The sequence below is a fragment of the Cebus imitator genome, unplaced genomic scaffold, assembly GCF_001604975.1.
Source record: "Cebus imitator isolate Cc_AM_T3 unplaced genomic scaffold, Cebus_imitator-1.0 Scaffold81, whole genome shotgun sequence".
NCBI lineage: Eukaryota > Metazoa > Chordata > Mammalia > Primates > Cebidae > Cebus > Cebus imitator.
The window spans coordinates 4,736,749-4,763,314 of NW_016107396.1; the positions used below are offsets into that span (position 1 = coordinate 4,736,749).

Here is a 26,566-nt window from a genome sequence, read left to right on the forward strand (position 1 = left end):
TTTAATACATTCTTCCTTATTTGTGAATTTATCAAATTTCCTTTTGCTATTGATTTCTAATTTTATTCTATTGTGGTCAGATGACATATTTTGTATTATAATTCTTTTAAATTTATTGAGACTTTTTTGGACTCATATATGATCTACAGGATGTGCTATGTTCACTTGAGAAGAATGTGTATTCTATTCCAGTTGGGTACGTGTTCTACAGATGTCTGTTGGTTTATGTGTATTGTTCAAGTCTTCTGTTTCTTTGTGTATATTCTGTCTAGTTTTATTCATTATTGAAAATGAAGTGTTGATGTTTCCAGCTACTATTGTTGAATTGTTTATTTTCCCTTCAATTCTATCAGCTTTTGCTTCATGTATTTGGGGGCCCTGATGGTAGGGGTATAGGTATTTGTAATTGTTGTCTCTTCTTGATACAGTGACCCTTTTATCATTATATAATATTTTTTTTCTCTAGTAGCAATTTTTGTTTTAAAGCCTATTTTGTCTGGTATTGTATAATTACTCGAGTTTTCTTTCAGTTAATATTTGCAAGGTTTCTCATCTTTTACTCTTCTACTTTCGAACTACAGACAGTCCCCGACTTATGATGAGATGATTAAAATTTTTCAACTTTATGATGATGCAAAACCAATATACATTCCATAGAAACCATACATCAAATTTTGAATTTTGGTCTTTTACTAATCATAGGCTAATGTAGGTGTTCTGAGCACATGCAAGGTAGGTTAGACTAAACTATAACGTTTTAAAGGTTAAGAATATTAAATGTATTTTGACTTATGATATTTTGAATATATGATAGGCTTATCAGCTTGTAACCCCATTACCAGAAAAGCAGATGATTTTTGTGTTTGATTCTAAAGTACATCTTTTGTAGAGAGAAAATTGTTAGATCATGCTTTTTAATCCAACCTGCTAATCTCTGATTTTTAATTAGAGTATTTAATTTATTTACACTTAATGTAATTATTGATAGTAGTTCCAAAAAACTGCTATTTTACCTTTTGTTTACCATATATCTTATTATGCCTTTTGTGTTCCTATGTTTGTCCATTCCTGCCTTCCATTCTGTTAAGTAGGTATTTTCTAGAATGCCATTTTAATTTCCTATTCTTTTCAAATAAATTATCTTTTTTTAAGAATGGTTTCAGATTCCAGCAAAATAGAGCAGAGGGTACACAAATTACTCTTGTATTCCCTGTTCTCATATACACACAGCCTCCTCACTACAAAAACACTGCAGTGTCTTTTCATGGCTTAATAGCTCATTTCTTTTTAGTGCTAAATAATATTTCATTGCCTGAATGTACTTTAATTTACATATGTACTCATCTGCTAAAGGACATTCTGGTTTCTTACAAGTTTTTGCAGTTGTAAATAAAGCTGGTATAAAGATCCATGAACAGGTTATTATGAGAATATGTTTTCTTTTTTAAATTTATTTATTATACTTTAAGTTATGGGGTACATGTGCAGAATGTGCAGGTTTGTTACATAGGTATACATGTTCCATGGTGGTTTGCTGCATCCATTACCTTATCATTAGCTATTTCTCCTAATGTTATCCCTCCCCAATCCTCCCACCCTCTGCTATCCATCCCCTAGCCTCCTGCCCCGTGACAGGCCCTGGTATGTGATATTCCCCTCCCTGTGTCCATGTGTTCTCATTGTTCAACACCCACTTATGAATGAGAACATGAGTGTTTGGTTTTCTGTTCTTGTGTCAGTTTGCTGAGAATGATGGTTTCCAGTTTTATCCATGTCCTTGCCAAGGACATGAATGCATCCTTTTTATGGCTGCATAGTATTCCATGGCATATATGTGCCACATTTTCTTTATCCAGTCTATCATTGATGGGCATCTGGGTTGATTCCAAGTCTTTGCTATTGTGAACAGTGCTGCAATAAACATACATGTGCATGTATCTTTATAATAGAATGATTTATATTCTTTGGGTATATACCCAGTAAATGGGATTGCTGAGTCAAATGGTATTTCTAGTTCTAGATCCTTGAGGAATCACCACACTGTCTTCCACAATGATTGAACTAATTTACACTCCACCAACAGTGTAAATGCATTCCTATTTCTCCACATCCTCTCCAGCATCTGTTGTCTCCTGATTTTTTAACGATTGCCATTCTAACTGGCGTGAGATGGTATCTCAATGTGGTTTTGATTTGCATTTCTCTAACGACCAGTGATGATGCGCTTTTTTTCATATGTTGTTGGCTGCATAAATGTCTCCATTTGAGAAGTGTCTGTTCATATCCTTTGCCCACTTTTTGATGGAGTTGTTTATTTTTTTCTTGTGAATTTGTTTAAGTTCTCTGTAGATTCTGGATATTAGCCCTTTGTCAGATGGATAGGTTGCAAATATTTTTTCCCATTCTGTTGGTTGCCAGTTCACTCTAATTATAGTTTCTTTTGCTGTACAGAAGCTCTTAAGTTTAATTAGATCTCATTTGTCTATTGAGAATATGTTTTCAACTCTTTTGGGTAAATACCAAGGAGTGTGATTGCTAGACTGTATAGTATGAGTTTGTTTAGTTTAAAGAAAATGCCAAACTGTATTCTAAAGTAGCTGTACTATTTAGCAATCTCAAAAACAATAAATGAGAGTTTATTTTGTTCCACATCCTCAGCAGTATTTGGCTTTGTCAAATATTTTGGACTTTGTACATTTTATAAGTAGACACCTATGGTATATCATTGTTTTAATTTGCAATGCCATGATGGCATGTATTCAGCATATGGTTTTCTTATGTTTATTTTCTATTGATATATCTTATTTGGGGAAGTGTCTGTTCAAGTCTTTTGCCCATTTTCTTAAATTGGGTTCTTGTTTTTTTGCTATGTTTTAAGAGTTTTTTACATATTTTGGATAACAGTCCTTTATTAGATTTGCCTCTTGCAAATATTTTTTTTATCCCATTCTGTGGCTTGTCTTATTCTTTTGACAGTATCATTAGAAGAGAAGTTTTTAGCTTTAATGACATCTAGGTTATCAATTCTTTCTTTTATGGATTGTGCCTTTGGTATTGTATCTAAAAGTCACCACTAAATCCAAGGTCATCTAGGTTGTCTCCTATTTTATTGTCTAAGAGTTCTGCATTTAATATTTAGGACTGTGATTCATTTTGAGTTAATTTTTATTAAGGACATAAGGTATGTTGCCTGGATTCACTTCTTTGCATATGGGTATCCACTTATTCCAGCATCATCTGTTCAAAAGAATATATTTGCTTTCATTGTATTTCCTTTGACTTTGTCACAAATCAGTTAACCATATTTGCATGAGACTATTCCTGGGCTCTCTATTCTGTTGCATTGATCTATTTGCTTATTCTTTCACCAATATCACCCTGTCTTGATTAATGTTGCTTGATAGTAAGTCTTGACATCAGGTAATGCCAGTCCTTTAAATTTGTTTTTCTTCTTCAAAATGGTGTTGGCTATCCCGTGTCTTTTGCCTCTCCATATAAATTAGAAAATCTGTTAATATCCACAAAATAATTTGCTGGGATTTTTACTGAGATTGTATTTAATCCATAGATCTGGTTTGGAATAACTAACATCTTGACAGTGTTGAGTTTTCTTATCCAGAAACATAAAATACCTTTTCATTATTTCAGTTTTTGATGTTTCTCATCAGAATGTTATAGTCTTCCTCATGTTGGACTTGTACATATGTTGTTAGATTTATATCTAAGTATTTTAATATTGCTTTTTTTTTGAGACAGAGTCTTGCTCTGTTGCTCAGGCTGGAATGCAGTGATGCAGTCTCAGCTCACTGCAACCTCAGCCTCCTGAGGTCCAGGGATTCTACTGCCTCAACTCAGCCTTCTGAGTAGTTGGCACTACAGGCACCTGCCACTACATGTAGTTAATTTTTGTATTTTTAGTAGAGATGGGGTTTCACCCTGTTGGCCAGGCTGATCTCAAACTCCTGACCTTGTGATCCACCTGCCTTGGCCTCCCAAAGTGCTGGGATTACAGGCATGAGCCATCTTGCCTGTCAGTATTGCATTTTAAATTTCAATTTTTCCTCATTGCTGGCATATCAGAAAATGGTATGTCTATCAACCTTATATCTTGTAGTCTTGCTATATATTATCATTTATTCCAGGTGCAACTTTGCTATAATTACTTATTACTTCAAGGAGGTTGTTTTTGATACTTTCAGATTTTCTGCATAATCATTTTATCTGTGAACAAAGATAGTTTTATCCTCCACAATCAGTATCAGTATCCCTTTTATTTCCTTTTCTTGTCTTATTCCATTTGTTCAGACGCTAGTACAAGATTAAAAAGGAGTGGTAAGAGAGGTCATTCTAGCTTTGTTCCTGATCTTAGCTGGAAAGTTCCAATTTCTCAACATGAAGTATGATGTTAAATGTAGGATTTTTTTTCTTTTATAAGAAAAGATGATATTTACCAAGTTAAGGAACCTTTCTCCTATTTCTAATTTGCTGAGAGGTGTTTTTTGAAAATCATTAATCGATGTTAAATTTTGTTAAATAATTTTTATGCACAGATTGATATGATCATGTGATTCTTTTTTCTTTTGCCTTTTGATGTGATGCATCACATTAATTAATTTTTGAATGTTAAGCTTCTTATACAAATGCAGATAATACCCACTTAGTTGTGTTTTTTTTTTTTTTTTTTTTTTTTTTTTCTATAAAGAGTCTTCCTCTGTTGACCCAGGCTAGAGTGCACTAGTGGTATCTTGGCTCACTGCAACCTCCACCCCTGGGTTCAAGTGATTCTCCTGCCTGAGCCTCCCGAGTAGCTGGGACTGCAGGCAACTGCCACCACGCCCAGCTAATTTTTTGTATTTTTAGTAGAGAGGGGGTTTCACCATGTTATCCAAAATGGTCTCCATCTCCTGACCTCGTAATCTGCCTGCCTCAGTCTCCCAAAGTGCTGAGATTATAAGCATGAGCCACCACATGGTGTATAATTTTTTCTATGTATTCTTGGCTTTGATTTGATAATATTTTGTTGAAAGTTTTTCCATTTATGTTAATGAGAGATGTTGGTCTGTAGTTTTCTTATAACACATTTTCCTGGTTTTGGCATTAGGATAATGTTGGCCTCATAGAATGAATTAGGAAGTATTCCCTCTGTTAATATTTTCCAGAAGATATTATAAATATTTGTATAATTTCTTCCCTAAATATTTGTTACAATTTACCAGTGAACCCATATGGGCTTGATGTTTTTGGTTTTGGGAGGTGATTAATTAATGATTCAATTTATTTAATAAGTATAGTCCTATTCAAATTGTATATTTCTTCTTGTGTGAGTTTTAGCAGATTGTGTCTTTGAGGAACTGGCTTATTTCATATAGGTTATCAGTCTTGCGGGTGTAGAGTTGCTCCTGATAATCCTTTAGTATCTTTTTAATATCCATGGGATTTTTTTAATGATTTCCCCTTTCATTTTTTATTTAAAAATTTTTATCTACGCTCTTTTTAGCTTAGTTTGCCTGGCAAGAGGCATATCTATTGTGTTGATCTTTTCAAATAATCAGCCTTAGGTTTTATTGATTTTCTTTGGTGGTTTATTGTTTTCAGTTGCATTATTTCTGCTCTAATTTTTATTTTTTTCTGCTTATTTAGGATGTAACATGCTCTTGTTTTTCAAGTTTCTTAAGGTGGAAGTTTAGATTATTGATTTTTACATCCTTTTTCTTCTCTAATATATGCATTCGCTGCCATACATTTTCCTCTAAGCGCAAATTTCTTTGAATTCCACACATGTTGATGTTATATTTTTATTCTCAATGTGTTCAAAACATTTTAAAAATTTCTCTTGAGATTTTGTATTTAATCAATGGTTTGTTGAGAAGTAAGTTGTTTAAAACTCCTAAGTATTTTGAGATTTTTCGACTTCTTTCTGTTACTAATTTCTTGTTCAATTCTACCTCAGGGGAGATATTATAGAATTTTCATTCTTTTAAATTTGTTAAGTGTGTTTTATGGCTCAGAATGTGGTCTATCTTAATGAATAACTGTGTGAGCTTGAAAAGAATGTGAAATCTGCTGTGATTGGATGAAGTCATCTATAGGTGTCCATTATATTCCATTCATTGGTGTTTCTGTTGGGTTCAACAATACCCTCCTTAATTTTTCTGCCTGCTGGATCTTTTTATGTCTGTAAAGCGGTGTTAACATCTCAAATTACAATAGTAGATTAATGTATTTCTCTTTGCAGTTATCTAAATTTTTGACAGATGTGGTGTGCCCATCAATATAGATTTGTAATTGTTCTTTATGCAATTTTAAATCATGTAGGAGAAAAGATTTTCAAACAAGAATGTACATTTAAACTGTATTTTACATTTATCTTTTACATTTACCCCTGTAGTTATCTTCATTTATAGTCTTTATTTTTTTCATATGGGATAGAGTTTCTGTTTTGTGCCCTTTCGTTTCAGCCTGAATAATTCGCTTTACTATTTCTTGTGTGGAAAGTTTGACAGTGTCACACTCTCAGTTTTTGTTTATCTGGAAATATCTTAATTTCTCCTTAACTTTTAGAGGACAGTTTTCTTGGAGAGAATTCTTTGTCGATAGTTTTTTTCTTGCAGCATTATAAATATCTCATCCCTCTCCTATTGGCCTCCATAGTTTCTGAGTAAAAATTAGCTTTTAATCTTATTGACGGTCTCTCTTGTACATAATGAATAATTTCTATTATGTTATATTCAAAGATTTTCATTTGTCTTTGTTATTTTTCTTTCTTAAATTTAATTTTATTTTGTTTTAAGTTCTGGTTTACATGTGCAGGACATGCAGGTTTGTTACATAGGTAAATGTGTTCCATGGCAGTTTGCTGCACCTATCAATCCATCACCTAGGTATTAAGACCAACATGCATTAGCTATTTCTCCTGATGTTCTCCCTCCCCTAAAAGGCTCCAGTGTATGTGGCTTCCCTTTCTGTGTCCATATGTTCTCATTGTCCCGCTCCCGCTTATAAGTGAGAGCATGTGGTGTTTGGTTTTCTGTTCTTGTGTTAGTTTGCTGAGGATAATGCCTTCCAGCTCTGTGACCCTGCAAAGTGATCTTGTTCTTTTTTCAAAGCTGCATAGTATTCCATGGTATATATGTGACACATTTTCTTTATTCAGTCTATCATTGATACGCATTTGGGTTGATTCCAAAGCTGTCTTGATTTTCAACCATTTGATAATGATATGTCTAGGCATGAATCTCTGATTTAGTCTACTTGAAGTATGTTAAGTTTCTTGAATGTGTAGATTGTTTTTCATCAAATTTTGGAAGTTTTTGCCATTTTTTAAAAAAATATATTCTTTCTATACCTTTCTCTCTCCTCTCTCTTTTTGGGAATCCTATTATTCACATATTCTTATGGTTTATGTTAACCCATAGGTCTTTGGGACTTTGTTCTTTCCTTTGTACTTTTTTCCTCTGCCTCAGAATGTATAATCTCAATTGACTTATCAAATTGGTTTATATTATCTATTTGGTAAGACATTATTCTCATACTTTTGTCTTAGTTATGTAGACATGATTTTCTTTAGTTCTTTGTATGTATTTAAAAATAGCTAACTTAAGTCTTTTTTCTCTAGTGAGTCTGATATCTGGGCTTCCTTAGAGACAGTTTCTTTTATTATTATTTCCATAGATTTATGGGTGTAAGTAGCTTTTGCTTATATGAGTAAGTTCTTTAGTAGTGATTTCTGAGATTTTAGTACACCCATTACCAAAGCAGTGTACATTGTACCCAATATGTAGTCTTCTAATCCCTCACTCTGTCCCATCCTTCACCCTGAGTCCCCAAAGCTCATTTATCATTCTTCCGCCTTTGTGTCCTCATAGCTTAGCTCCTACTTACAAGTAAAAACAGATGATACTTGGTTTTTCATTTCTGAGTTATTGCAGTTAGAATAATTGCTTCCAACTCCATCCAAGTTGCTGTGAAAGACATTATTTTATTTCTTTTTATGGATGAGTAGTATTCCATGGTGTATATATACTTCTTGTGTATAATCCACTTCTTGATGGATAGACAGTTAGGTCGGCTCCATATTTTGCAATTGTGAATTGTGTTGTTATAAACATGTGTGTGCATGTGTCAGTTTCATATAATAACTTTTTTCCCTTTGAGTATATATGCAGTAGTGGAATTGCTGGATTGTTCTACTTGTAGTTCTTTAAGGAATCTCCATACTCTTTTTCCATAGTGATTGTCCTAATTTGCATTCTCACCATCAGTGTAAAAGTGTTCCTTTTCACCAGATTTATTCCAACATCTATCTATTGTTTTTTGACTTTTTTTTATTATGGCCATTCTTTCAGGAGTAAGGTGGTATCTCATTGTGGTTTTAATTTGCATTTCTTGATTATTAGTGGTGTTGGGCATTTTTCATATGTTTGTTGTTCATATGTATATCATCTTTTGAGAAACGTCTATTCATATCATTTGCCCACTTTTATGTGATTATTTATTTTATTGTTTCTGAAATGTTTGAGTTCCTTATAGATTCTAGAAATGAGTCCTTTGTTGGATGCATAGTTTGCAAATGTTTTCTCCCACTGCATGGGTTGTCTGTTTACTCTGCTGGTTATTTGTTTTGCTGTGCAGAAGCTCTTTAGTTTAAGTAGGTTCCATTTATTTTTGTTTTTGTGGCATTTGCTTTTGGTGTCTTAGTCATGAATTCTTTGCCTAAGCTCATGTCCAGAAGAATTTTTCTGATATTATCTTCTTTTTATGGTTCTTAGTCTTAGGTTTAAATCTTTGATCCATCTTGAGTTGATTTTTGTGTAGCATGAGAAATGTGGATCCAGTTTCATTCTTGTACATGTGGCTTGCCAGTTTTTCTAGGACAGTTTATTGAATAGGGTATCCTTTTCCCAATTTATTTTTTGTATGCTTTGTTGATGATCACCTGACTGTAAGTATGTGGCTTTATTTTTGGGTTCTGTATTCTGTTCCATTGGTCTATGTGCATATTTTCATACAAGTACCATGTTGTTTTGGTGACTATAGCCTTGTAGTATAATTGGAAATTGTGTAATGTGATGCCTCCAGATTTGTTCTTTTTGCTTAGTATTGCTTTGGCTATGTGGGCTGTTTTTTGGTGCCTTATGAATTTTAGGATTGCTTTTTCTATTTCTGTGAAGAATGATGGTAGTATTTTGATGGGAATTACATCGAATCTGTAGATTCCTTTGGACAGTATGGTCAGTTTTTCAATATTGACTCATCCCATCTATGAGCATGGGAAGTGTTTTGATTTGTTTATGTTATCTATTATTTCTTTCAGCAGCATGTTTTAGTTTTCCTCATACAGTTCTCTCACCTCCTTCGTTAAATATATATGGTTGGTTTGTGTGTGGGTTTTTGTTTGTTTGTTTGTTTGTTTTTTGGCAGCTATTGTAAAGGGATCAAGTTCTTGGTTTCTCAGCTTGGTCATTGTTGGTGTAAAGCGGTGCTACTGATTTGTGTACATTGATATTGTAACCTGAGACTTTACTAAATTGATTCATTAAATCTAGGAGCTTTTTAAATGAGTCTTTAGGTTTTTCTAGATGTACAATCATATTGGCAAATAGCAACAGTTTCACTTCCTCTTTTCCAGGTTGGATGCCCTTTGTTTCTTTCTCTTGTCTAATTGCTCTGGCTAGAACTTCCAGTACTATGTTGAATAGAAGTGGTAAAAGTGGGAATCCTTGTCTTGTTCCAGTTCTCAGTGGGAAGGAATGCTTTCACTTTTTCTCCATTCAATATTTTGTTGGTTGTGGGCTTGTCATATATGGCTTTTATTACTTTGAGTTAAGTTCCTTCTATGCCTATTTTATTGAGGGTTTTTATCATAAAGGGATGCTGTATTTTATCAAATGCTTTTTCTGCATCTGGTGAGATGATTATGTAATTTCTGTTGCTAATTCTATTTATGTGATGTATCACATTTATTTACTTGTGTATATTAAACTATCTCTGCATCCCTGGGATGAAACCCATGTGATAATCATGTATATCTTTTTCATATGCTGTTGGATTTGGTTAGCTAATATTTCATTGAAGATTTTTGCATAATATTCAGGGATTTTTATCTGTAGCTTTCTTTTTATGTTATGTAATTTGCTGGTTTTGGTGTTAGGGTGATACTGGCTTCATAGAATGATTAGGGAGGATTCTATCTTTCTCCATCTTTTGGAATAGTTTCAGTAGGATTGGTTCTAAATCTTCTTGGAATGTCTGGTAGAATTCAGCTGTGAATCTATCTGACCCTGGCCTTTTTTTGGTTGGCAATTTTTAAATTACTGATTCAATCTTACTGCTTGGTATTAGTCTGCTCAGGGTTTCTATTTCTTTGTGATTTAATGTAAAAGGGTTGTATGTTTCCAGGTATTTATCCAATTCCTCTAGCTTTTCTAGTTTGTGCACGTAAAAGTGTTGATAGCAGCTTTGAATGCTCTTTTGTATTTATGTGGTTTCAGTTGCAATATCTCCAGTTTCATTTCTAACTGAGCTTATTTAATTCTTCTCTCTTCTTTTCTTGGTTAATCTCACTCTGCAGGGACAGCTTCTATTGATTGCTTGCTCTGCCTTACTGTGTACAGGTCATACTTTCTTGTTCCTTTGCCTTCTCTTAACTTTTGTTTAAAACTGGATATTTTAAATGATATAATGTGGCAATTGTAGAATCAAATTGTTTCCTTTTCCCAGGTCTTGGTGTTATTTGTAGTTGTTTGTTTAGTGAATTTTCTGAACTAAATTTGTAAAATCTGCATTCTCCATCATGTGTGGCCACAGAAGTCCCTGCTTAGTTAGCTTAGTGGGCAACTAATGTCTGAACAGCTATTTACTTACACAATTGAAACCATGTTTTCAGTATTTGTTGAAGGACTCTGTGTTCATTTGGGAACATTCTCTCAAAATTCAGTCAGGCATTTGGAAATTCTAGCTTAGTCTTGAATTTGGGCTCAGGGAGAGCCTCAAAGTCAGCTGGAATTGAGAGATGAGGGCTTTCGTGGGTCTTTCCTGAGTATGCACAGTCCCGGACATGTATTTAGAATCATATATGTGACTTTCTAGATTCTCAGGAGTATGCTGGAACTTTTCAATGTTATTATGAATATCTCATTTCCCAACTATTCTTTTTAAGCTTTTGGGTTAGCCTATTATTTTTTTCCCACCACTGCAGGTAGCCACAAATTAAACAATTTTCTTTTATTATTTTTGGCAAGTACTCTGAGAAAAAGTCTTTCCCCAATAATGAGTTCAAAATAAGATCAACGAGACAGGCATGCAAGTATGATCTTCCAGAGAGGCACCAGACATGTCAAATAATAACAATTCTCTGGGGTTGAGCTTTGAAGATAGCTTTCTCCTGTGACTGTCAAGGTGATGATATTTTTGTGATTACAGGTTGTTAGTTTTCAAGGTTACTGTGGACCCGAGCGTGAGGGAAGGGAGAATGGAAATACAAATTAAAGTGCCACAAAGTTTGCTGTTCTTTCCAAGATTCAGCCATTTTTCTTCAATAAATGCTTCCCAGATTGCTCCAATTCTTTGATTAATTTTTAGAGTTTTGAAAATAATTGACCCACTCTTTTGTATTAAAATATGTAAACTCTTCTATCCTCAATTTTATGATGGTTTAAAAGTACTGAAGATGACAATACCTTGGCAAGAGTGCCCAGAATTACTTATTTGTAAATAAAGAAAATCTGCCGAGGAAAGATACAGAGCCTTTGACCAATAAACACAGCTCTGTAGACACAGCTTCAGCAAAAGCAAGGTCAACAAAAGTCAAGAAGGGAAAGGTTTGAAGAGTTTTACAAGCACACTTTCAGGGGACAAACTGGAGCCTAATTTTTTACTAAAATCTGAATGGGAACTAAACTCCAAATATGTACACCACTGGTTGCATCCTATATTAATATTGTATTTCTATATGTCTCTTTTGTCACCTCAAAAATGTTCAAATATATTAAAAGAAATAATAAGCAATCATTTCAGTAATGAATGAAACAAAACATACTGCTTTAGAAGCACAATTTGTTCTTTTACAAAACAGCCCTTCTAGCTGAATCATTTTATGAGCTAGAAAACATGCCAGTCTTGCCAAACACAACAAAAACATATCCTATTCGGTAGTTGATTGCATTATGTCCATAGATTGGTAAATCATGTCATGTGTGGTTTGTAGTGAAGTTCCAAATTTCTAGGTTGCCTCCTGGAAAGATTTGTCCCTCTTTCAGAGTGTTATGAAGCATGAATAATAAATGTATTCTCTTTGTCATGAGAAATAGCCTGAGAATGTTAAATACTTTTTTTACGATGAACACAGATTTTTTTTTCCCAAACAGCAAGTTTACATTGTCTCTAAACTATATGGTCAAGGAAGACTGTGGTTGTATCTGTAAAAACCACACTTAAAATTACAGGGCCAGATCAGGACATTTTTCTGTTTTAATATTTAGACCATACTCTGTGAATTTTGTTGCTGTGTAGGAATTTTGTTTCAGGAGGTAGCAGGCGTAAAGGAAATGTTTGAGATGGAACATCCTTAACTACGCTTTACCCTATCCTGTCCACAGCACACACTCAAATGGAGAGATGAGTGATGTGCCAAACATTGATTTTAATATTTTTACATATAAAACTTTTCTAAACAGTTTTATGTATATATAAATTACTAATGGAATTCAGATTTTACAGATGAGAAAACAGAATCACCAACTAATTTACCAGAAATCACATAGCAAGTGGTTAGTTGAGTCTGCCCTAGCTCTATCCAATAAAAATATAATGTGAACCTCATATGTGATTTTAAATGCTCAATATCCACATTTACTACTTATATATATTTGTGTAATAAGTTGTGTCTAAATTCGGCAACTTAAAACAATGAACGTTTATTATGTCACATAATTTATGAGGGTGAGGAATTGAGAGTGCTTTAGATGCTATAGTTCTGCCTCAGGGTCTTTTATGGAGTTGCAGTGAAGCTGTAGGCAGGGAATGGAGTCTTTGAAGATTTGACTGTGATTTGGAGATCATTCACATGGCTATTCACAAGTTCATTAACATGGCTATTCTGGGAGGCTTCCCTTCTTTACTACATGGTTCCCTCCATAGGGTTCTCACTGAGTTAGTGGTATGAGAGTGAGAGCAAGCCCAAGACTGAAACCAGTCTTCTATGGCCTAATCTCAGAAGTGATATAACGTCACTTCTACCATACTATTTTGATCACACAGATCAATGCTAGTGTAGTCTGGGAGGGGACTGAACAAGGGTGTGACTACTGGGAGGAAGAAATAATAGTACCATCTTGGAGGCTACCTGGCACAGATATCTTAAAAAGTTAAAGAAGAAAAGTGACATTAATTTTAATAAGTTTTATTTAAAATCTGTATCTAGGATATTATACTTTCAACAACTTATTGATATAAAATTATCAAGATAGTTTACATTCTTTTTATGCTAACCCTTTAAAACCTGATATATATTTTCTACTTACAGTGCATCTCAATTTACACTGCCCAAATTAAGTAGCCATATTTCAAATGCTCAACACAATGGCTACATTAGTGGTACTGTATTGGAAATAACAGATCTGAACCGTATGTATAGGTCCAGATTTATGTTCTCAAGCACTTCTTGTTTAATCATAGAAAAAAAATAGGTGATTTTTTTGTCAAGCAACATCAAAGTCATAACAGGGAATTTTTCTATTATTTGTAGAAAATTGTAGCATTAAAAAGATTTCAACTAATATGACTCCTAAAACAAGAAGAAACAAAAAATTTTAGATGAATGTTAGAAAATTTACTTTCATTAAATATACAATTTCCTTCATATGTTTCATGGAGTTAAATCATGTATTAAAAACAAGCTTTGGGCCATGCTTCTTACTTAAATAATTTCTACCAGATAAATGGATTTTACCTATCAAGTTGTCAAGAAACTCTTAAGTAGCCATGTAGCTACTAGGCTGATATTACCCTTCCATGAATTACACCACTAAGGAGACAGTGAGCCAGAGCTGTCCAGCAGGCAGCATAAGCTTCATGTCTCAGAGGCTGTCTTTGACCACTAAGACCTCCTAGGCGACACAGGGGGGTGCTGAACACATAATTGGGGAACCCTGAGCCTAGAAACCCCAAACATAGAAGGGGTTGCTGGAGAATTGCCAACCTTTTCCCTCCAAGAAAAATTGTATTTATTACCCTGGAATATAAAATAATTCCTTTGAGTAGAGGAGAAAGACTTTACTATCCTAGAATGTCTCTGGGGAGGGAGACATTTTCATTTTTATACTAGTTGAAAACAAACCTGCTACCTCTAGCTCTTGAGGTGTATAGAAATGCCATGAAGAATTCTCTTCCAACATAACTATATCCCTTAAGCAGTAAGACTTTTTAAAAAATCATTTTTATTATACATGTGAAAAATTTAGAAAACTATTAAAATAACTGATGACAGAAATTGAATTAATAGAATTGTTTCTGTAAGAAATTAGTTAAGGCTAAATGGCTAAAATTTATAAAATCTGCTTTGGTATGCCTGGGTACCAAATATATAATACATTAACATTGTTAATTCGAACACATTAACAATGACCATTGTTTCATTTGGAGAATTATGTATTCCATCAATAGAAAATATGTATTACATTCAATCATCATTCATTGTGTTTTCATCTATTGAAATGATAAATCTTTCTTCTTTATTTTATGATTGTAGCTGATTTTTTATTTGACTAAAATATATTTCTAAAGAACCTGTTGGAAAATCATTATGCAAAAATATAAAATACATTTGCTAACTTTAAATAACCTTTCAATCTTCTGTTTTTAAAGAGACTTTTTAAAAAGAAGCAAGGTATATAAGTCAGCAATTGCTACTATTTTTCCATCTGGATGTTATAATGAAACATGACTCTGAGCAGCCCTAAATAGATATCCCTGCCTTTTAGATAACTCACTGTCCAATGAATCAGGGGCTAGTTTTCCAAAATTTCTGGGTCAGCTTCTCTTAAGGTACATATTTTCCACTGTGCTCACTAAAGCTGAGTAAACTGAGCTGTCTACCTTACAACTTATTTTCCTTGACAAAAGGGTATTTTGTATAAACTATGCAAGAAATGAGAATTAATCAACATGTGGAAGAAACTCAGGCTTTTAAAGTAATTTTAAGATCTATTTTTTGGCCTGTATTTTTTCTCTTGTTTTTTAGTACATGATCAGATTGTTTCTCTGCATCCTTTGTCTTTGTATAACTTCCATGTATATTAGCTGAAAGACAAACAGATTTTGCAGTTCTAGGTTAAAATGATTCTGTTACTCACACCTATGTGCATTTTAGCATCAGATCAGAATTCTATCAGAAAGATCATTTGGGGGGAAATAAGGGAGGGACAGCGGGGGGCTGGGGAGTTGGGGAGAGATAGCATGGGGAGAAATGCCAGATATTGGTGAAGGAGAGGAAGGTAGCAAATCACACTGCCACGTGTGTACCTATGCAACAGTCTTGCATGTTCTTCACATGTACCGCAAAACCTAAAATGCAATAAAAAAAAACCAGAAAGATCATTTTAAAGGAGGCTGTTCCACAGCCAGTGCTGCTCTATAAGTTTTTCCTACTATTAATGTTTTATGTCCATCTTCTAAAATTTATCTTATCACTCCTGGTCCTTACCATCCCTCTTTCTTACATGCACAATTCTAAAAGCTTTTTATGAGGTTACCTTAACAGTACCATCAGGGACGAACTCTTATAAGAGGAGTTAGATTGCCCTTAAACAATTGGAGCTTCTGCTCCTTGCATCTTAACTGAAAATTGGTAGAGCACATTTCTATAACTATACACAGTTATATTTTGGATATTTAGAGGTTCTGCCGTTGGAATGCAAGCAGAGTTCCCTATACTTCCTGAACTCCCACCCACCATATATGACAGCCTCCCCCACCAGCAACATATCACATAAAAGTGGTACATTTGTTGCAAGTAGTGAACCTGCATGGACGCATCATTTTCACCCAAAGTTCATAGTTTATATTAGGGTTCACTTTTGGTATTGCACATTCTATAGGTTTTGATAAATGTGGAATGACACATATCCACCTTGATAGTGTCATACAGAATAGTTTCACTGCCCTAAAAATCCTCTGTGCTCTGCCTGTTCATTCCTCTCTCTCCTCTAATCCCTGGTTACCACTGATCCTTTTCGTGTCTCCATATTTTGCCTTTTTCATATAGTTGGAATCATATAGTATGCAGCCTTTAAAGATTGGCTTCTTTCACTTACTAATATGTATTTAAGGTTCTTCCATGGCTTTTCATGACATAATAAGTCATTTCTTTTTAGTGCTGAGTAGTATTTCACTGTCTGGATGTGCCACAGTTTATCCATTCAGCTACTGAAGGGCATTGTGATTACTTCCAAGCTTTGGCAATTATGAATAAGGCTGTTATGAACATTCACGTGCAGGATTTTGCGTGAAGATAAAGAACCCCAGTTCTTAAAGCTATAAGATGTATTTATTTTTCTGTTTTACAAGTAACACATGCATCTTTTAAAAAATTAGAAAATTGAAGGAAATGCAGGGAAGTAAATAAAACTCACTATAATATCATCGCCAGAGTTATCTAGCATTAATATTAGGTACCTTTATTTCTGTTGTTTTTCAATACATTGTACACCTGCAAACATACAGACACATGTTTTAGCATAATGGGAAAAAATATCTTCTTCTGAGGACTTGCCTGTGTTAAGTATTCTTCAAAGCATAATTTTTATTTTCTAGATAATAGTCCGTCACATGTATATTCCATAACTTATTCAATCCATCCTGAACATCGCCATTTATACAATATGTACTATGATGAACAGCCTTTTAAACTAAAACTTTGTCTGCATTTCTGATTATAATTATTTTATATACATAGAAGTAAAAATGTGTTTAAAGATCGAATACATATTGTCAATCACATTTCATAAAGGCTCTGCCAGTTTGCATTCCTATCAGGAACTTTTGAGAGGACAAATCTAACTGCTTTTTTAAGGCTGTGACTTAACTGTCTTTCCCATCTCATTTTTTGAGTTAATAGCATTATAATAATCTCCACATAACAAGTCACCTGTTTAAAATATACAATTCAATGGCTTTTAGTATCCCTGTCTCCATTTTTCTTAGCAACATGAAATTTAAAATCTTCAGCATCCTTGAAAATGTCAGGGCCTGATAGATGCAGCAGAGGGTCATACTGTCAACAATGCCCTGTAGCCAGGCAGGGGAACCAAGATGTGCAGTGCTTGGGTGAGTCGTGAAAGAAAAGAGTTGTTCTTATAAGGGTGTTTGTTTTGACCTGCCTCTTTCTAGAATTGTAAGTAAATATGGCCAGAAATGAATGAATTTAAAAACTTTTAGAAATGAATTGTTAATTGGCTGAGGATAGTGACTCATGCCTATAATCCCATCTCTTTGAAAGGCTGAGGTGGGAGGATGGCGTGAACCCAGGAGCTCGAGGCTGCAGTGAGCTATGATTGTACCACTACACTCCAGCCTGAGTGACAGCAAGACCCTATCTCAAAAATAGAAAATTTAAATATTAAGAGATGATAATCATTATTTGCAAATAGTAGCATTACCCAGAAAGACAGAGATCAAATGAGACAAAGTATTGAAACTTGGTAAGATGACAAGATGAACAAATATGTTAAACTACTGTATGTAAATAAATGAATATATACTTACATCTAAGAATACACACAGTTATAATTTTCCATTTATAAACACTTAGAATATAAAGGGATAACATATTTTACAACTTTAACTCATTTATTTACCTAAAAAGTATTATGAAATTTACTTATTTATTAAATATAAGCAGATGTATATGCTTGAATCAGAAAACTGAATATTACAAATTTATCAATTGCATATGAATTAATTTATATTCAACACAATGCAGAATATAATTTCCATATTATAATAGTAATTATTATTATGTTGCCTCTTGAGAGAGTAATTGTAAAAATCACTTGGGAGAATAAACAAGTGAACATATTCAAGTAAATATTTAAAAAATAGAATAATGAGGGAATATTTGTCCTACCAACATTAACCCCGATACAAAGTTCTAATAAATGGTACTATATGTTGCTTACAGAAAATCAAAAACTGCATCAATAAATTACTTTAACAATAGTGGTACTAGTTGTTATAGAAGCATCGCAATGGCCCAGCGTGGTGGCTCATGCCAGTAGTCCCAGCACTTTGGGAAGCCGAGGTGGGAGGATCACCTGGGGTCAGGAGTTCGAGACCAGCCTGACCAACAAGGAGAAACCTCGTCTCTACTAAAAATACAAAAAATTAGCCTGGAACGGTGGTGCATGCTTGTAATCCCAGCTACTCGGAAGACTGAGGCAGGAGAATCGCTTGAACCCAGGAGGCAGAGGTTGCAGTGAGCCGAGATTGTGCCGTTGCGCTCCAGCCTGGGCCACAAAAGTGAAAATCTGTCTCAGAAAGAAAAAAAAAGCATCACAGCAACGCTTTTAATTTGACTCTAGTGCCATGCACTTAAGCTCACAAACAGACTTTAGAGTATTACTTTCTGTTCAATAAAGTTTTTACTACACAACTGTGTTTAAAGGAAGAATTATTTAGTACATTGTTCTAGTATAGTTAATAATGTAGCAAACAATAAATCAAATTGTATCATCATTATACCAGATAGCAAAATAAATTTGAAATAGATGAAAACATTACATTTTAAGAAACACTATCTTATGTCTATATTTGAAGCAACTTTCAAGTTGTGAATATAATGGAAAACCATAAGGAAACAATATATTTGAGTACATGAAATGAACCTTTCTGTCATAAAGTTAAAAAAAAAACAACTGAGGAAGAAATGTTTAATAGCAGAGAAAAATAGCCCAATTTTTAAAAGACTGGATGTCACTAAAATGAAAAACAGAAAAAAATCAATTAAAATTCTAGTAGAACACTAATAAGAAAATGGACAAAGCGTAGAGGAAATTCAAATGGTTTATAATTATGTAGAAAATTAGTTTGTACAAACACAGTAACAACTGTTTCACATATGTAGCTAGCTAAGCTTTTGCAATTGTGAAATTGAGAAAAATATTATGAAAGGGTCACTCTTAAACCTAACCAAAGAGTGTATGCTTCCTGATAATAAATTTGATAATAGAGTGAGTAGCCTCTTTGAAAATACATGTGATATATTTTGAGTTCCATCTGCATCTTATGTATGTGCAGAGATAATGATTGATGACAGAGGTATACTTAGTCTTGTTTCTGCCATCCTGGAACCAGCAATCTACTGAGACAAGAGCCTTTATAATGTTTAAAGCTTTAACTCAGTGCTTCCACTTGTCAGAATCAACTCCAAAGAAATAGCAGTTTTCGAATTATTTATAATAGGAAAATAATAGAATCAAATGTCCAACAGTGAGGAATCAGATATATTCTGATACATCCCCTATAACATATTATTCATCTATTAACAACTATATTTGTGAAAAATATTTTAAAGCCTGGGGGTTTATTAATGGTTCAATATTAAATTCAAATGAACTGTCTATAGTAGAGTCTCAATGTTGTTCAAAACATTTTTATCTCTCTCTATATATATCAAGTTAAAAAAGTCAAAATTTGAAAAGAGGCTATTTCAGTTCAGTGAGAATGAGTGATTTTAATTTTATTTTAAATTTATTAAATTTTTTTAAAGAATATATATATACATACTTATACACACACGCACATACATACTACACACACAAACACACAAATAAAAATTTAGACGGAGCTCCTTGGTGTGTTTTAGTGCTTTAACAATTTTCTCATTTATAAAATAGGGAAAACATTAATTTTATTTATCTCACAAAATTCTTCTGAGGATCAAATAAATTAAATGAGGAGATTGACTTACTACAGACCTTGGCACATAACAAGTATTCAATATAGTGGTAACATCGTTATTTTCATTATTATCTTTTAAAAATGTGGAAGGGCTCATCTGTTTCATTAGCCCCAGCATGGGTCGGTCTTGAATTTTCTCAGTGCAACTCTATTCTCTTTATTATGAAAGTAACTTCCTTTTGGCTTTTTGCAGTAGTTGGTCTATTATTCTTAGTTTTTGATGATATGGTAAGTTTTCATCATTTTCTGTGTGTTATTGGGAGGTCACCAGGACTGCTAGACAGTCAGCATTTAAACCACTCTTAATCAGACGCACGCCTTGGAAAACCCCAGTTTGTTTATCTTCAGTATCTAAAGTGATCAACAATAGCAAGTCCAAAGGCTGGGATCTTTCCTGAAAGCAACTGTCTGGGACAATCTGAATAGTTTTGAGGTAGTTCCATAGGAGTTACCTGCATGAGATCTCCCAGTGCTCGCTCTGAATAAATTTATCTCAGAGCTGTTCAGGTGTTCCTGCTGACCACATACCAGCTAAAAGCTTCCAGAGAGGACTGTCAGGGGCCAGTAAGCTCCTTTCCAAGTCAAACCCACTGGGATAGTGGTGGGTCAGTCCCAATGCCGATTTTAGGTGGGGGGATTTTCAAATTCATGCTATTAAAGTCAGTTTTCATTACCTAGTAATCCGGAACCAAAAGAATGTGCTTAGAGAGAAAATGTTCCTTTTTATATGCTGGTGAATTTAGAAAGAAAAAGTTCAGTTTTCTTTATTATGCAAATCAAAATCTATTTAAATTCTAAGCTCTGACGTTCCATTTAATACTTATGGTTACATCAGGAAATTATACCTCTTCCTAATTTGAATTTAATGTAAACTGATTTTTAATTGTTTTGTATAACCATGGGTAACAGATTTTTTTGAACACTGCATGGTAAAAATCAGCAAATATGTCAGACAAAGCACAACGTTACAAGGAAACACCACAACATATGTCAACAGTTATAGAAGAATTGCTGCTGTTTTCACCCTTCACACCAGAATAATCTTTTCAATATTTACCTCCCATATGTAGAGAGAGAAACATATGGAGCTTTACATAATCATAAGCATAAACAGGTGGCTACTTAGGTACATTTAATTTGCAGGCAACATCAATACTGAACAACACAATCAGATCCACATGGCTCCCAAACTCTTTCTACTAACATTCCATTAACAAAATTAAGATCATTAAAATAGAGGGAGGGTATACTCCTCCCTCAATTGGCGTCAGCTACCTTTCAGAATCATGAATAAAACACATTTTCAAAAATGCCTTGGCATTTTGCTGTTTTCTTTGTTCAAGGGAACTTCAGTAACTGTGTATAATATATACCTTGAGAATAACTACAAACAGCATAATATTTGCATTTAAAAATGTGCTTACATCTTTTATTCTCCCTATAATTTGCTCATTATGGGCATAAAACTATGATGGTTAAATTCTAAGTAATTTATCAAAGCATGGGGTCAGACAAGCTCCTCAAAGCAACCTGGAAATATTTCTCCAAAGGCAGTCACCTAAAGAGGTCACCTGAGGCTCATTTCCATATTCAAACATGCTGGTGAAATCTGTGGAAATTATCATTGCTAGAAATTTTTGCTCAATCTGTGCCAGATGCTGAGCTGTAGATTCTATATATTTTGTTACCTCAATTTTGTTCCAGACTGGAATATCTAGTTTGTCCTCGTTGGCATTGAACTTACATAGTTCAACCTTATAACCATCCTACAATGGCTTAGAAACCCAGAGTAAAGGAAAATGGAGAGATTTAATAACTACTATTTTTTAAACATTTGGTGCTTACTAGGTGTTAAGTACTATTTAATCATGTTACATGTATTAACTTATCAAATCACCACAATGACTTTATGTGGTAAGTGATAGGACTGTTCACAGTTTACAAAAAAGGAAGCTGTAGCCCTGAGAGTTTAAATTCTGGAGTTTACACATTAAGGAAGGGGCTGAGGCCAAAATTAAAAATGAGGCTAATAGGAATTGGCAAGCCATAATCTTGAAACCACCCCACTCTAGTTGTGTTCCCTTTATCCTGAAGGTTCTACTGCCCAAAATCACCTAGGGTCAGGAATCCTGAAAATTCTACTACCTAAGATCACCTAGGGGTAGGAACAGCAAATCTGTGGTATTGGGAAGATCTTCTTAACAATGCTTTGTGAGAGGTTTGGGGGTGCCTAAGGTCTGTGGAGGTTCTTTCTAGCCCCGATACCTCTATGTGTCTTCTCAAAACACAAGGAGCAGTGCCCTTTAGAACTAATGAGCATCCAGGGACCTGTGTTGCCAGCAAGGTTATGAGAATAACAATTTTTCACATTCTCTCTCTTCATCATAGGTCTATTCCTCACTCTCACTGCCTGGGAGAGAGAAGGTTTTAACATGAATAAGTGTGTATGATGTGTGACACATTTATTAATAAGCTATGATTACAATAAAGCTTTAGGCTAGATAACAGATTATGTCATTTGATCTTAAGAACTAACATTATTAACGTAAGTTATTTGGTGAGCATCCCAAATGTGTTAGATTTTGCAATCACTCCTTTCAAGGAGTTTAAATGTTAACTGGGAAGCAGTTTGTTTTCCCCATGCAATGGTTGAACCAAAGAGGTAAAAATTAATTGAAAGATTTTATTATATATTCTTTTACCTCCTTAGGTAAAATAAATATGAAAAACTGTTAATAGATTGCAGACAGTTTCAATTCAATTATTATTATTATTGTTATTATTTTGGGATGGAGTCTCACTCTGTTGACCAGGCTGGAGTGCAGTGACACAATCTCGGCTCACTGCAACTTTCGTCTCCTAGGTTCAAGCAATTGTCCTGCCTCAGCCTCCCTAGTAGCTGGGACTACAGGCATACGCCACCACACCCAGCTAATTTTTTTATTTTTAGTGGAGGTGAGGTTTCATCATGTTGGCCAGGCTGGCCTCGAACTCCTGACCTCAAATGATCTGCCCACCTCTGCCTCCCAAAGTGCTGGGATTACAGGCGTGACCCACCGTGCTTGGCCCCAATTCAATTATTAATGTAAAGACAATTGAACACAGGCATTCTATGGCCTCACTTAGTTTCCCCCAACATTTTAAGAAACATGGTCACCACGTTTGACATATGGTCTTCCCTCCCAAATACTCAGTTAAATTACTGTGTACATTTCTTTATCCCAAATTTTGATTTTCACCACATTGCTTATTTCTGCTCTCAAAGACTCTTCTATGAAGATTGTTGGAGTCTCTCAGTGATCTGTAATTGACGCCAAAATCTGGAGACCCTTCTCAGTTCAGGCCATTATTATTTTATATTCCAATACTTTGAGGGCTTTAAACTTTTTGCTTTGATAGATTTGTAGAATATGCCAACCTAAACATCCTTGTTATTATATATTTCTCATTTCACATGTTTCTTGTGGCTTTTCTATCAGTGTGTTACATTCCTAAGGCAATTTTAGGTCGGTATATTCTATAAATCTATCTTCTTCAAGACTACCCCAAATCCAGTTTCCATTAGAAATTTTAGCTCAAGTATCTCTATTCATCTTCAGATTGAAATGGTGTGCATGAAATGACCTATCAAAACCTTTGAAGTAGGACCAGGAGATTATTATTGTTCTTCTCATACTGTGGCACCTGGGGAAGGCTGATCCATGCAAAGAGAGAGCTGGTTGGTGAGACCTATAAACATGTTATTCTCATGAGCAATGTCCTTATAAGTCATAAATGCAACAGGGAGACAAGCCTGGCTTGGTGGCAGGATGCAAAACTTGGATGTCAAAGCTCAGATTGAGATTCCAGAGCTATGACTGCCAGCTGTAAAAATTGTGACATTTCTATATCCCCCTATAGTGATAATATTTCTTTCATTGTCCTCAAAAGATTATTGTAAGGATAAATGATGCATATAAGAAAGTTCTCAAACTTGTAAATTTCTAAACAGATTTCAGTCGCTGCAATTACTGTTAATAAAAACTGTAAATCATTAAGAATGGGTTAAAAATATAAACACCCTCAAAACCTAAGATTCAAGGAAAAGACTTGAAAGACTACATTCATTTATTAACTAACAGCACAATCTATTGTATTTCCCATGATTTTTGTTAGTTAAGTGACATTTTCTTTATGAACAATGTCTCCTAATTCAAAAATAAAAATAAAATTTCTTTTAAGAGCTAACAGGCCAGTGTGGTGGCTCACACCTATAATTGCAGCACTTTGGGAGGCCGAGGTGGGCAGATCACCTAAGGTCAGGTGTTCAAGACCAGCCTGGGCAACATGCAGAAACCCTATCTCTACTAAAGATACAAACATTAACTGGTTATGGTGGTGTGTGCCTGTAATCCCAGCTACCCAGGAGGCTGAGGTTCTTGCTTGAATCCAGGAGACTAAAATGGAGTGAGCTGAGGTCATGCCATTGCACTCCAGCCTGGGAGACAGAGTAAGACTCCCTCTCAAAAAATAAAAAATAAAATAATAATAATAATAAAGATCCTAACAATTTAAGGTGGAAATAGACATCTATTTTCTCCAGTTAACTTGTTTTATAAAGGTTGCATATTGGCTTATTTTACTAACTTGATTACTCAACTCTTGGAATGGGCCTTATCTTTTTTTTGGAAGAATAACAAAGCATATTTTCCCAGTATAAAACTATTGTACACTTTGAGGAAAAGATGAAAAAAAAACCACTCGTCACTTTTAGATCTCATCAGTCCCAATGGTGCTTTAATTTATATTTAACTTTCTTCACTGTGAAACTGAAGTTCCAATACGGCGTCAAATTAAAAAAAAGCAGCAACAGCATGCCCTAGTTTTTATGGCTTTCAGTGGCTGTTTTAAAGAAGGAATTATTCGGATTGGCTGCAATGGTATATGAAGAGATAAGTTATTCAAATATTTTTCCTACATTGTGCTACTTAGTATGCTAAATTGTGTACTTCATCATCTTTTAAGGAAAAGCACACAGATTCACAGAAACATTTTTCTCGCAATAAAGACATCCAACAAGACAGCTCTGAATAGTGTGATTAACTGAAATAATGGTGGACCTTAGGGTTTTAGCTTTTTCCTACTTCATATTTTAGGTCTGTTATTACCTTAGGTGAGCTCTATTCCCCAAGAAAGATGATGCCAAATTAATTCTTCTGTGACTTATGTCATCGCTATAGCTAGGCTAGAAATAAAACTATGTGTCTCTACCTTTTATGAGATTCTAGGTAGCTATATTTTTTAAAAAACTTATTTTACAAAAACTGCTGAATTTTCTATTTCCTGATAATGATTGTGGACTCTTAGAAATAAATCTTCACACACAGACAAATGAGATTAAACAGACACAGGCACACACACACACACACACACACAAATTCATTTACTGTGGTGAACTCAAGAACACTATTTTAATTGAATTCTCCCTGATACGAGATATAATAAAATGAGAAATTCCTTCAAAGTAAATATGTCTTTCCCTTTTTTAGTCAGGCACGCCATGCAGTGAATGAACACTGTTCCTTTTCTAAAAGTTTTTAGGATAGGTTGCATTTGCTACCTTGCTCATTCCTGCCAAGAATGCATCACTCACACTTTTTCAGGATGTTTATATCTAAAAATCACCAAAATTCTGTCTGTTTGTATGAGTGAAAATAGACTTCAAAAATAACTGATTAGAATAATCTTTGAAAAGTAACCCAAAATTATTAAAAGGACACTATAATCTGGTTAAAAATTATTTGATATATAGATGAATTTCACTAGAATACACTTGTTGATGAAATAATAAATGATTTTTTGAAGCTATATAATTTTACTAAGTTTTTAAAAAACTATCTTCTTAGAGCATGCTAGTATATAATATTATTAATTGCTTTTGGGTTAAGAATGCAATTAACTAATTTCTTCTTTGTTCTCATTTTCTGTGGAATTTATTAAAATATATTTAATAAATGAATTTCTGAAAGTGATGCAAAGCAGATGTGGCCCATAAAATAAAAATAAAATAAATCAATCAGAACCACTTAGACATCCAATGTACAAAAAGCTATATCTTAAATAGTAAAAATTTATTGTAGTAGTTGATTATCCTGATAGAATCAGAGAAAACATTTCAAATACTGAAATTAGTGAAATAGATATCAGTGTAATAGCAAAAATAGCACAATTTTCTAATGGAAAAATTACAGAAGTAATGAGAGAAAATGAGAAGAATGATTGAAATATAGTCAAGAGCAGTCAGACCAGGTATTTTAAAGGAGCGTTATGTGATATATTATGTTGTGATTTATTAATGTGTGTTTTCCTCAAAAGTTTTATAATCAAGGAAATTTGGGAAATTCTGCATCTCATATTCTCCTCTTGAGAGTCACAGTGCATTTAAAGTTTCTGAGAAGTCTTGCATTAATTGGACCTATGCAGATATTTTTTCATTGTGGTAAAATACACATAGCATGAACTTTACAATTTTAAAGTGCACAGTTCAGTGGCATCAAGTACATTTGCAATATTGTGCAACCATCACTACCATCCATCTAGTCCAAGCTATGTAGCTTTTTTTTTTTTTTTTTTT

The 26,566-nt window shown here is 34.0% G+C and overlaps 1 protein-coding gene across 6 annotated transcripts in view; it reads left to right on the forward strand.

The window, feature by feature from the left end:
- THEMIS (thymocyte selection associated) overlaps nucleotides 1-26,566 on the forward strand; it is a 215,070-nt gene that overhangs the window by 61,591 nt on the left and 126,913 nt on the right. The window lies entirely within an intron of this gene.